The 13,311-nt window shown below is 37.8% G+C and overlaps 1 protein-coding gene across 7 annotated transcripts in view; it reads right to left on the bottom strand.

Annotated features, from left to right (window-relative positions):
* The window catches only part of RASAL2 (RAS protein activator like 2), a 397,250-nt gene that overhangs the window by 149,068 nt on the left and 234,871 nt on the right, over nucleotides 1-13,311 (bottom strand). The gene's annotated exons all lie outside the window — the stretch shown is intronic.

Raw genomic sequence — 13,311 nt, 5'->3', positions numbered from 1 at the left:
GATGTAATCTTCATTATTGGTATGATGACCTAACACATTATGCAGCTGCTCGGTTGCTGAGGTTAGCATGTCAGGATTGATCAATTAAAAAATTCACTCTTTGAATTACTGAGCGGATTCCACCTGCCACTTCAGACAGTGGAACAGGACAGAAAGGAGAGAGCACAGTTTCAATCTGTTATCTTCCCTTTCACAAAAGCTGATGGAAATACATTTATCTCTGTTTATGTGTTTGTATATATATGTATTAAATGTAATATATCTCTCATATACGATCAATATATTTTCACACAGATATATTTGTATGTATGTACATATATGTGTGATAAATATGAATGTATGTATCTTTGGCACCCTATTTCCTCTCCCCTTTTTTCTCTCCAAGTTTCAATGATGCATAAAGTCTCCTTTAATTCCATCATAATTTGATTTTGGTTATCGGGTTTCATTTTACTTCAAGGATCATAATACTCTAACACTGCATTTTCCTCTTTTACTTTGGGTTTTGTATTTCTATTTCAGAAGAACTATTCCTGTAAACCCTATGGCTACTCAAATAAGAATTATAGGGGGAGAAAAGACATAAACAAAACATTATACAGAAAGAACAAACTAAGAGTTTGATTATGAAGACTTAAGAGACCATAGACTCCCACCTTGCCCTCTATGAAACAAAACACCAACACCTCCTACCCTCTTCACACCCAGGTAAGCTTTATCATTATTAGTCTCATATGTTTTGTTATTGTTTTAGTTGCTAAATCATGTCTGACTCTTTTACAATCCCATAGACTGTAGCCTTCATGGCTCCTCTGCCCATGGGATTCTCCCAGGCAACAATACTGGAATGGGTTGCAACTTCCTTCTCCAGGGGATCTTTCTGACCCAGGAATCAAACCCATGTCTCCTGCATTGACAGGCAGATTCTTTACCGCTGAGCCACCAGGGAAGCCCAGCCTCATTTATAATCAACCTTAAAACAGTGCAAAGTACACTGAGATTATTTTTACTTGTTATTCCTCAGAAGATTTCTAAAAAATAGGTCACGACTTCCGTCATTATCTTCAAGATTCAGAGTCTAAACGGTGAGACTAAATTATCAGAGAGAGAGATTTCAGCTCAATGAAAGGAAGTCAGAGCCACTGCAAGGGACTTTCCGAAGGGGCTGCCTGCTACAAGACACAGTTAGATTCCTTAACGCTTCCCACACAGGTTGGCAGCCCATCTGATGAATAACTGTAGCACAGCAGTTCTCAAACTATGCTACTGAACAACACTCAGGTTCTGATGATAAAAAAGAACAGAGGGGGACCGAGTTCGATCCCTGTTCAGGGAACATTCCATGTGCCGTAAGGCAACTGGGACCGCACACCGCAAGGACTGAGCCTGCACTCAGCAACAAGAGAAGCCAGTGCAATGGGAGGCCTATGTACTTACAGCTAGAGAGTGGCCCCCTTGTGGCAGCTAGAGAGAGCCTGAGCACAGCAAAAATGACCCAGTGCAGCTGAAACTAAATTTATTAATTAAAAAAAAATTTTAAGGTCATTAATCTGATAAAAAAAAAAAAAGAATAGCAATCTTTCCCGAAATGACACAGAAAGTTCATGTATTCAATTTTCTCAAAAGTGAGTTTTTTCTTCTTGAATGTATTTTAAAATGTTAGAATCTATTACTCTTATTTAACCTTAAAGATGCCTGGAACAGTTCCAAATTCAGATCAATAATGACATTTTCAGATATTTGAAGGTGAATCAGAACAATAATTTATTGAGTTCTGTAAAGAGCACTTTTACTACTACCTGGAGTTCTGATACGTGAATAAATCTGAGTACTCTCAAGGAAACGATTTTTCGCATATCCAAATATGACGTTATTTCAACACTCTTCAAAGGATATCATACACCATATTTTATTATTCCTATACTGCATCTTTTTTACAAATATGCATTCCTATTTTTAATCTCCTGTTTTATGTCTTCCAGCCTTACTGTTTGTTGCTGCTTCTCTATCTAGAAGTTTCTTCCTTGCCTGGTCTGCTTGTCATACTCTTATCTACTCTTCAAAACCCAGATTTAAAATTATATTCTTAGGGTGGTTTACCTCATTTCCTATGCAGAGATGATTACATTCTCCTTTGTACTATTTTTTTTTACTCTCTAGTAGTTTCTTTTTCTTTATAGCTTTCATCATTATCTAACATTATACTAGTACTGATGTTTAATGTCTCATTTCACATTCAGAATATGATGCAGATGAAGAAGGGGCTTGTTCTTGTTTTCAGCTTTATCACTAGAGCCTAACACAGTGCCTGGCTTAATACGTACGTAATAAGTGATGCTTGGATGAATGGAAGAATATGTTTCATGTACCAAACCTTTTTAAAGTACTTAGACTGAGGTGTGCTTAGAGTAACTTGAGGACACACACCACAGCATATCCATTTTTCTGATGCCAGAGGCTAGCACTTGTATGTAAGTGAAACAGGAATGTGTGAGTTCAAGTAACTCACTGAAGCCAATTGTAAGGGAAAACAGTCATTTCATCATTTACCCAGTTAGGTCTTACTTATACTAGGTGAAATCCTGATTCCTAGATGTTGATTTTCAAAGTAACTTTAAATGTACATGAACGCACAGCCATGCGTTGAGCTGCCATAGCCAGGGAAACGCAGCTTCCAAGGTAGGGACTGGAGAGACCAAGAACATCTTCATCTACAACACTAGGAAGGTGTTCTCTAGGAAGCTGGGGAACCCTGAGTAAATGGCTCATCCTCCAGCCACAAACTCAAGTTGCAAAGTAACTGAAATCCATGTCCACGCAGAATATCCCTCGTGGGTTTTAAGAGCCTTGTAGAGTGTGAAGAAGGTTTGAAATGATATAATGGATCACACAAGATGAACCCTTAATTCAGCACCCAGAATCTTCATCCTGGTTAGATGAAGGCACTTGAGCCATTTTATTTCTGCAAATAGCCACAATTTTGTCAATATCTGGTCTTACATTTCTCCCCCATACAGACAGTTTGATAGGGTTGTCTTCACTAACCCATCTTACCCTGTCATGAGCAAACTCTGTACTTAATAATAGTTCCATTAGGTTGAACTACATGAAAATGCCATTTTTTAAAAGTCAAAAACAGTCAAATATCAGCAATGATCAAATGAATAATACGAAAGATTCAAACACTGGATGAAGGGGGTTGGAGCAGATAATTTTAAATGTCTTTTCTGATTCTGAAAATCTGTATTTTAATTCAAACAGAAATAAGAGCTAAATCAAATTCAAAATTTGGTCATCATCTTGTCAAACTATGGTTCTATTATAACTTAACATAGCACTTTCTTCTTGCCCTTCTTGGAACTAATATAGTGTCTGGCCACAATAAATGCTTAGTAAATATTTGCTAAATAAACAAATGGCTTGAAAACAGGTATAAGTAGACTACTGAAGGCTGTATCTATGTGACTTTCCAAGCTCAGAGTCAACAAATATTGGTTTTGTTTTCAGAAGGCTAGGATATTTTTTTCCTAGTAATGAATCAATCAGATAGTATGTTTTATAAACTTTGAAGAATACGGATAGTGTATTTTCCCCCTACCCTTTACAAAAGTAATTAGGGAATTCTGACTTTGGTACAGATATAGACGTCAGTGTGACAGCCATTGGTTGTTGCTGTTTAGTTGCTAAGTTGTGTCTGACTCTTTGCAACCCCATGGACTGTAGCCCACCAGGCTCCTCTGTCAACAGGACATTCCAGGCAAGAATACTGGCGTGGGTTGCCATTTCCTCCTCCAGGGGAATCTTCCTGACTCAGCGATCAAACCCACGTGGTAAAGAAGCTGCCTGTACCAGCTTCTTTACCACTGAGCCACCTGGGAAGCCCCACGACAGCCATTAAGAAACTCTAAAACCATAGGTGCACAATTTTCTGAAAATTAAAGGGCACAAAAATCAAGCTAGTTGAATATAATGAAGTTACCTACACATCCATTTTCTTATTAACAAATTTTAAAATGAGCAAACAAAAAATCCCATTAATATATGCTGTCTCCTCTTCCAAGCAGATACACATACCAACAGCAGTCAAACTGAGGTGTACATCACCCTACATGCATGCTAAGGTGTACATCACTCCATATGTACACTCCCTCTTCTGAACAGATAGATGATCAGAAACACAGCTTCCTCTAACCACAAACACAATTTCTTTTAATGTCTCCTCAAAAACCAGACTAACATTCTGATGCTGTGGCTTTCCCACTGCATTCTTTTTGGAGTTCGTATTAGAAAAGGAAATCATTGTTTATAACTGGAATGACAAATATCACAGTCACCCACTTACTCAAAAATACCACCGAAATTCTAATTTTTATTTCATTTTATTTGTATATGATGGGACCACAAGGCAAACTTCTCTTTTGATTTAAAAAAAAAAAAAAAGGCATTATAGGGACCGAGGACCTATTAGTCGGATGGTTAGCAAACACTCACAAGTGTTTAGAGAAGGCACATGCCAAACAAGTGACCGTTCCGATGGCTGCTCAATGTTCCTACAACTCCTGGCGAGGCATTAGAGCACTGCCTTGCTTCTCCAGCAAAGATGATTTAGTAGACTGCATCTGCTTACCTGAAATGACCACTGGCCAGGAGAAAGCATTACAAAGAGCAGGCAAAACTCACACATCAGTCACCCTTCTCAACAGTCAGGCTCTTATAGGAATAGTGCCATATTTCAAAGAAAAAAAAAAAACATCTATGTGGAAAACTCCAAGCAAATCTTTTTCTACTTTCAGTGTATGAGTAAACAATATACTATGGAAACAAAAGCAACACTTCTATTTCTATGAAAAAAATTCATTAATAAACATCAAAAAGCAACTAAAAGCATTTTGGGGCAGGGCTGGATATTAATGGAGATCTCAGTGTATTCATGGAGCCAGGGACATGCCTGTGACATTGGCTCTCCTCATTTAAGAGCTTAAGCTGAACTTTAATAAAGCCATCAAAAACTCATTTTCTTCAGTGCCTTTGAAAATATAACTATCTGCTCAGCTTGTTGATTTCCTGTTAAGCTCATCTACTGTCACAACTGAAGAATAGTCCACTTTCCCCATTTAATGCAGATAACATTTGGTTTCAGTAAAAGTATGTCATTAGGCATTTGCTTTTGCCTTAATGTTAAAGAATATTTGTACGCGTGGGCTACTGTTTCGATAAACCTACTTATGAAAAGCAAAAAATATGGTACAGTCATCTTTTGCACATCACTGACACAGTAATGCATACATGTACTATAAAATCCAAACGCTACTGCATCATGCAGGTTACGTGGGCTTTATTACTTCCATTATTCTCTTATAACTATCTGAAGCAAGCTAAAGTCTAGTAGAACTCCAAGAGGTAAATTGTGAAGCAAAGAGGACATCAAAATGGACAACGGACATGTGAAAAGATGCACAATATCATATCAGCAGGGAAATGCAGTGGAGAACGAAATGGCAACCCACTCCAGTGTTCTTGCCTGGAGAATCCCAGGGACGGGGGAGCCTGGTGGGCTGCCGTCTATGGGGTCTCACAGAGTTGGACATGACTGAAGCGCCTTAGCAGCAGCAGCAGCAGCAGCAGCAGGGAAATGCAGATCAAAACTACAATGAAATATTATCACCTCACACCTGTCAAAATGGTCATTATCTAAAAGACAAGGGACAACAAGTTCTGGTAAGGATGCCATACAAAGAAAAGAAGAAAAAAAAAGGAACCCTCATACAGTATTGATGGGAATATAAATTGGTTCAACTGTATGGAAAACAATATGGCAGTTTCTCAAAAAGTTAAAAGCAGGTCTACCATACAGTCCAGTAACTCCACTATTGAGTATATAACCAAAGGAAATGAAAACAGTGTTTTTAAGAAATATATACACTCCCACACTTATTGCAGCTTTATTCACAATATTCAAGATATAGAAACAACCTAAATGCCCATCAACAGATGAATGGATAAATATGATATGGTTTATATATGAATGAAATATTATTCAGCAGTAAGAAAGAAGGATAGCCTGACATTTCTGACAACATGCAAGGATCCTGAACACAGTTTGATAAGTGAGGTAAGTCAGACAGGGAGAGACCAATACTGTATGACATAAACTTTATATGTGAAATATAAAATGTCAAACTCAAACAATCAGATAATAATGGTGGTTACCAGGGGATAGGTTTGAGGGGATAAAACTGATGTTTAAGGGTACAAACTTGCAAAGGATAGTGTTTAAACAGGCCACAGTGATCTAATGCACATATAATAAATATAGGCAACAAAACTGTATCACAATTACATAACGTGATAAATAGTGCTACAATGGCTATCATGTTACAATACACAAATGTTATCAAAGTAACATGTTGTACACCTTAAATTAACACAATATTATATGTCAAATAGATTCGAATAGATTTAAGGGCCTAGATCTGATAGATAGAGTGCCTGATGAACTATGGACTGAGGTTCATGACATTGTACAGGAGACAGGGATCAAGACCATTCCCATGGAAAAGAAATGCAAAAAAGCAAAATGGCTGTCTGGGGAGGCCTTACAAATAGCTGTGAAAAAAAGAGAAGCGAAAAGCAAAAGAGAAAAGGAAAGATATAAACATCTGAATGCAGAGTTCCAAAGAACAGCAAGAAGAGATAAGAAAGCCTTTTTCAGCGATCAATGCAAAGAAATAGAGGAAAACAACAGAATGGGAAAGACTAGAGATCTCTTCAAGAAAATCAGAGATACCAAAGGACCATTTCATGCAAAGATGGGCTCGATAAAGGACAGAAATGGTATGGACCTAATAGAAGCAGAAGATATTAAGAAGAGATGGCAAGAATACACAGAAGAACTGTACAAAAAAGATCTTCATGACCCAGATAATCCTGGAATGTGAAGTCAAGTGGGCCTTAGAAAGCATCACTATGAACAAAGCTAGTGGAGGTGATAGAATTCCAGTTGAGCTATTTCAAATCCTGAAAGATGATGCTGTGAAAGTGCTGCACTCAATATGCCAGCAAATGTGGAAAACTCAGCAGTGGCCACAGGACTGGAAAAGGTCAGTTTTCATTCCAATCCCAAAGAAAGGCAATGCCAAAGAATGCTCAAACTACCGCACTCATCTCACACGCTAGTAAAGTAATTCTCAAAATTCTCCAAGCCAGGCTTCAGCAATACGTGAACCGTGAACTTCCTGATGTTCAAGCTGGTTTTAGAAAAGGCAGAGGAACCAGAGATCAAATTGCCAACATCCGCTGGATCATGGAAAAAGCAAGAGAGTTCCAGAAAAGCATCTATTTTTGCTTTATTGACTATGCCAAAGCCTTTGAGTGTACAGATCACAATAAACTCTGGAAAATTCTGAAAGAGATGTGAATACCAGACCACCTGATCTGCCTCTTGAGAAATCTGTATGCAGGTCAGGAAGCAACAGTTAGAACTGGACATGGAACAACAGACTGGTTCCAAATAGGAAAAGGAGTTCGTCAAGGCTGTATACTGTCACCCTGTTTATTTAACTTATATGCAGAGTACATCATGAGAAATGCTGGACTGGAAGAAACACAAGCTGGAATCAAGATTGCTGGGAGAAATATCAATAACCTCAGATATGCAGATGACACCACCCTTATGGCAGAAAGTGAAGAGGAACTCAAAAGCCTCTTGATGAAAGTGAAAATGGAGAGTGAAAAAGTTGGCTTAAAGCTTAACATTCAGAAAATGAAGATCATGGTGTCCAGTCCCATTACTTCATGGGAAATAGATGGGGAAACGGTAGAAACAGTGTCAGACTTTATTTTTCTGGGCTCCAAAATCAGTGCAGATGGTGACTGCAGCCATGAAATTAAAAGACGTTTACTCCTTGGAAGGAAAGTTATGACCAACCTAGTTGGCATATTCAAAAGCAGAGACATTACTTTGCCAAAAAAGGTTCGTCTAGTCAAGGCTATGGTTTTTCCTGTGGTCACGTATGGATGTGAGAGTTGGACTGTGAAGAAGGCTGAGTGCCGAAGAATTGATGCTTTTGAACTGTGGTGTTGGAGAAGACTCTTGAGAGTCCCTTGGACTGCAAGGAGATCCAACCAGTCCATTCTGAAGGAGATCAGCCCTGGGACTTCTTTGGAAGGAATGATGCTAAAGCTGAGACTCCAGTACTTTGGCCACCTCATGGGAAGAGTTGACTCATTGGAAAAGACTCTGATGCTGGGAGGGATTGGGGGCAAGAGGAGAAGGGGACGACAGAGGATGAGATGGCTGGATGGCATCACTGACTCGATGGACGTGAGTCTCAGTGAACTCCGGGAGTTGGTGATGGACAGGGAGGCCTGGTGTGCTGCGATTCATGGAGTCGCAAAGAGTCGGACACGACTGAGCAACTGATCTGATCTGATTCAAAGATGGTTCAGATTATTTTTTAATAGAAAATCCATTCCCCAAAGAAAATTTAAATTCTTAAGCAAGGGGAAAATTAATCAGTGGTACTTGTATTCAGTACTTCTGAACCATTAGGATGGTGACAGTAATAAAATTAGACCCTTTTATTCAATTTTATTCTAGGCTCCAAGAGGGCACCTCTATCCCATTTTATGATATTAGTCGTTTTACATTTTCATTTCAAATATTACATTTTGAAATACATATATGTTCCCCCTATTTTTTGAGAAGGGTTATATTTGAAAGTTCCTAAGTAATAATATGAGATTTTTATCTTATTTTAAAAGCTGAGATGAATCATCTGCCAAAATGTAAAACACTGTGGACATGAAAATAACTCCATGAATAATCATTTTTTGGTTTAGAAAATATCAGTAAATATAAAAAATAACTTCAAGAAGTTAAAACTTTCTTCTAAATATATGTCCATACAGTTAAAACAATTTATAATTATCAAATAAAGTTCTACATAATAAGAAATAAGTTAGTCTTCCAGTAAAGGTAAATACCCTGATAGAAAAGGCACAGAATTATGAGACAAGGCACACAGTCAATTTTAAACCAGCAATCCTACCAAAAAACAATAAACAAACAAGCAAACAAAAATACCATGTAGTTCAGTAACATAAACACTACATTCAAGGATTTACCATCTGCTTTAATAACAATTTTTTCTGTCACAATGGATAACATATTTTCTCTTGGCAATAAAACACAGCATATAAATTTACTATTGCTGAAGCTAAAAACCATTGAAAAACTTGAAAATCATCTCTGAGAAATTGTTTCAGTGACAGTAGTTATGTATCCCAATAAAAAATGAAAAAAAAATTTTTTTAACATATTCAAGAATTATGATTATATGCTTGAACTATATTCTTTAACCTATCTTCAACAGTGGTAACTATCAAAAGATAAATCTGCCCTAGGATGTAATAAAATCAGAGCACAGATGGCTTGGGCTTTTGAATGAATTTAAATCTAAATAACCTGTTTAACATACTGGTCTAAAAATCATATTGATAGAAAACAGAGATGAGTGGAAAAGAGCTATATTTCAGGGAAGTCTAACACTTAACTGATAATTTACTGGGGTTACAAATTGAGAGATAAAAGAGAGGTTAATGAATTTGCTAAGGAAATAGTCACTGGTGACTAAGGACAGACTCACACTCCTATTATTAGATCTCTCAGGAGGCCGTCCAGAGAAGTAACAACAGGAATGTCTGTGTATGAGAACTGGAAATAGTCCTTTCTCCCTCATGTTAGGAAATAAATACAGTGGTTTCCATCTCATTGGCAAGAGAAAGGCCACAGCACTGACTTTAATTAAGGATATACTTTTGTCCTTAGAGAAGTTTTAGGACAAAATGAGTTTGTAAAATATAATTATTATGGATCATGCTTCACCCTGTACCATCAGCTGTTGCCTGATTTAAATGATCATTCAAAAACATATAAAACATTCAAAGCTTCCTAAGACATTTATGATGCATATTTTAAATTCTACACCATACCCAAGCAAACGTGAAATTAAAAAGAATATGATGAATTGGAAAATGCTGTAAATATATAGTGCATCCTTGTTCACTGTTTAATTAGACTCAATATTTATTGAGTGTTATTAAGTGCCAAACATGTTCTTGGTAAAGAAGTTCTCTAAATGATGCGTGAAGTTGCATCTTTAGTAAACAGAATTTCATTCATCACAGTTATTCCCAAAATTGCCAACAGCAACAAAACCCTTCATATTCTGTTTTTATATTTTTGAATAAATGACTGCACATTATTTTCCACTAAGTGACAGTAAAACAGATAACTGCTAATAAATTTATTTTTTTTTATGGTATAAGGAAATAACCATTGATGGCGTCATAGGACCCAGGAGTAGAGAACTCTTCCTCTTTTGTTCATCACTCCAAGGCAAGCAGCAGAAAGAGCATAGAGGTTCACAGGACTAACTCTAGGGCCAGATTACCAGGTTCAAACACCAGCAGTGCCATTCACTACTTACAGAAGTCCTGGAAAAGCACCACCTTGGTTTCATTAAATATTTAAAAAGCAAACAAACAAAGATAATAATAGTACCTAGCTAACAGAGTTTAGTAAGTAAATATTTATTTGTCAAGTGCTTAGAATAATCCCTGGCACAAACCACTATATAAGAGTTTGTTGAAACAAAATAAAAATAGTATTTTGTGTGTGTGGGTGAGGGAGGCTGTAAAAAGCAGGGAGAGGGGGTTGTGTAAGAACAATTAATATCATTCATCCCTGATTTGACATGGCATCTTTCCTTCAAAAAGCTTTGTGATAAATATCTGTATGGATTTCTTTATTTACCAGCTATCATTTACAAGCTATCATTGCCATAGACTGTCTAAACTGTTTTCTTTTTCTTCCATTTACGCTTTCCTTCTGTTTTTACGCTTAATTCTTTTATCAGAGAACACTTTTAATGTGTTTATAACATGATCTAGCATACACCCCCTGCAACTGCCATCATGAGATAAAATCTGTGAAAGGAAAGGAAAGTGCAGTGGCTCAGTTGTGTCCGACTCTTTGTGACCGCATGGACTGTAGCCTACCATGCTCCTCCATCCATGGGATTTTCCAGGCAAGAGTGCAGGAGTGGGGTGCCATTTCCTTCTCCAGGGGATCTTCCTGACCCAGGGATGGAACCTGGGTTTTCTGCATTGTAGGCAGACGCTTTACCCTCTCAGCCATCAGAGAAGCCTGATAAAGTCTGTAACTTTGTCAAAAGAATATTATTCTTACCAAGAATATCTGAAATAAGACACCATAGACCCTACACTGTAATTGTAGGTGCTTTGATATGAAAATGCTGACATTATAAATTACCCAAGGAGAGGTACAAATGAAATGCTCTGTGAAATAACTTCTCAGTAGGTATGTAGGATAGTAGCTTGAAGGATCTTGGGTATATATTTCAAGTAGCAATAGTAAAATAAAGTAACACATCCCTCTATGTTCCTCATATTCCAGGCCAGTATTAGCTCAGTCTTCTGGACTTACCCAGTGAAATAATTTTAAGGAAAGACTGTGTGGGGCTTACTAGTCACCTGATCATAATGCTGTAGTAAAGCGGAACTGAAGCTAGCTGTGCTGGGTCTCTGTTGCTGCGCGTGGGCTTTCTCTAGGGGCGGAGGGTGGGGGCTACTCCCTAGTGGTGGTGCACTGGCTCCTTGCTGCAGTGGCTTCTCTTGTTGCAGAGCATGGCTCTAGGCACGCAGACTTCAGCACTGAGGCACACGGGGCTTAACTGCTCTGTGGCACGTGAAATCTCCCCTGACCAGGGATTGAACCCACGTCCCCCACATTGGCAGGCGGATTCCCATCCGTGCCTTCACTTTAGCAGTCAACAACATTTATGTTTTTTCTGCCACAAATGACTCTGATAAGGCAATTTAGTCAACAATATCATCAACCAAAATACATTAATGTATAATAAACACTGATCTAAATATTACTGGAGATAGATTTTTTCTATACTATTATTAGCAAGAAGTATATCCAGAGTGGTTGAAAGAAAGGGTGTTAAACTTCGTCAAATTAATTTTGGGGTGTGTACTTCATTTCTGATTACGTTTTTACTATCTGTGACATTTTTTTTAATGAAAGGAGTTGCTTTAATGAAAAATCTGGAATCTAGAATGCTTGTCATGATCTATTAAACAATACATAGTTTATACTTACGGAGAAGGCAATGGCACCCCACTCCAGTACTCTTGCCTGGAAAATCCCATGGACGGAGGACCCTGGTAGGGTGCAGTCCATGGGGTCGTAAAGAGTCGGACACGACTGAGCGACTTCACTTTCACTTTTCACTTTCATGCATTGGAGAAGGAAATGGCAACCCACTCCAGTGTTCTTGCCTGGAGAATCCCAGGGACAGGGGAGCCTGGTGGGCTGCCGTCTCTGGGGTCGCACAGAGTCAGACACGACTGAAGCGATTTAGCAGCAGCAGCAGCAGTTTATACTTAAAGTCTGAAATTTCAGTGCCCTACTTAAAAACTAGCTGGCTTTTAAATGTGTTCATACATTGACTTGTTCGGAACTTAAGTTGTTTTTGTTTTTGTTTTTTTCCTCATAGAAAATATAGCAAAACTGACTGAAAAAAAGAAACAAACATTCAATGAGCACCCAGTATGTGCCAGCATTCTGCTGGGGAATTTAATTTTAATATCCTTTTTTTATAGAACCCTATAAAGTAGTAACTATCATGCTGATTTTACACATTCAGAGAAGGCTGTTTCCTTAAATTACACATTACTTTATTAATAGATGTACATTGTGGGAAAAATAACAACTATACTTAAAATCAAATAAGCTAATAAAGAAAAAACAGCAGCCCACCAAAGGCATTCTTTCTTTTAATTTTTAGCCTCTCCTTATGGCATTTATCTCAACATTTCTAAATAAAACCTAGTGCTGTAAGAATATTATCTAGAAAAGTTGAGATTAAATTGAGAAGTGCCTAAAACCCTACCATCCCCTTATTCCAATTTGGATTGGACACTCTCTCAGCTATCCAGCTGCCATCCCAGGACTTCCTTTCACCAATATTTTGGGGATTTTCTCTGTCTTCTTCTTGTCCTTTTCAATATTGCCCTTCTGTTGCTTGACGGATCGTTTAGCTTGAAATATAATTTCAGTTTAGAAGTCATGTTCAATTGGAACTTTAACAGCACTACTCTGTGGTCTTAGCCTCTAACATTGCTGTCAAGAACTCGATGCCACTCTTACTCGAATGTCATATAGCATATTTTTGTTTCTGTTTTCAATTCCTGAAAACTCTTAGAAGGTCCTCCTCATCA

The sequence above is a fragment of the Bos indicus x Bos taurus genome, chromosome 16 (assembly GCF_003369695.1).
Source record: "Bos indicus x Bos taurus breed Angus x Brahman F1 hybrid chromosome 16, Bos_hybrid_MaternalHap_v2.0, whole genome shotgun sequence".
Taxonomy (NCBI): Eukaryota; Metazoa; Chordata; class Mammalia; order Artiodactyla; family Bovidae; genus Bos; species Bos indicus x Bos taurus.
The sequence above is the reverse complement of the archived record's forward strand: the minus strand, read 5'-3'. Positions and strand labels throughout refer to the sequence as shown.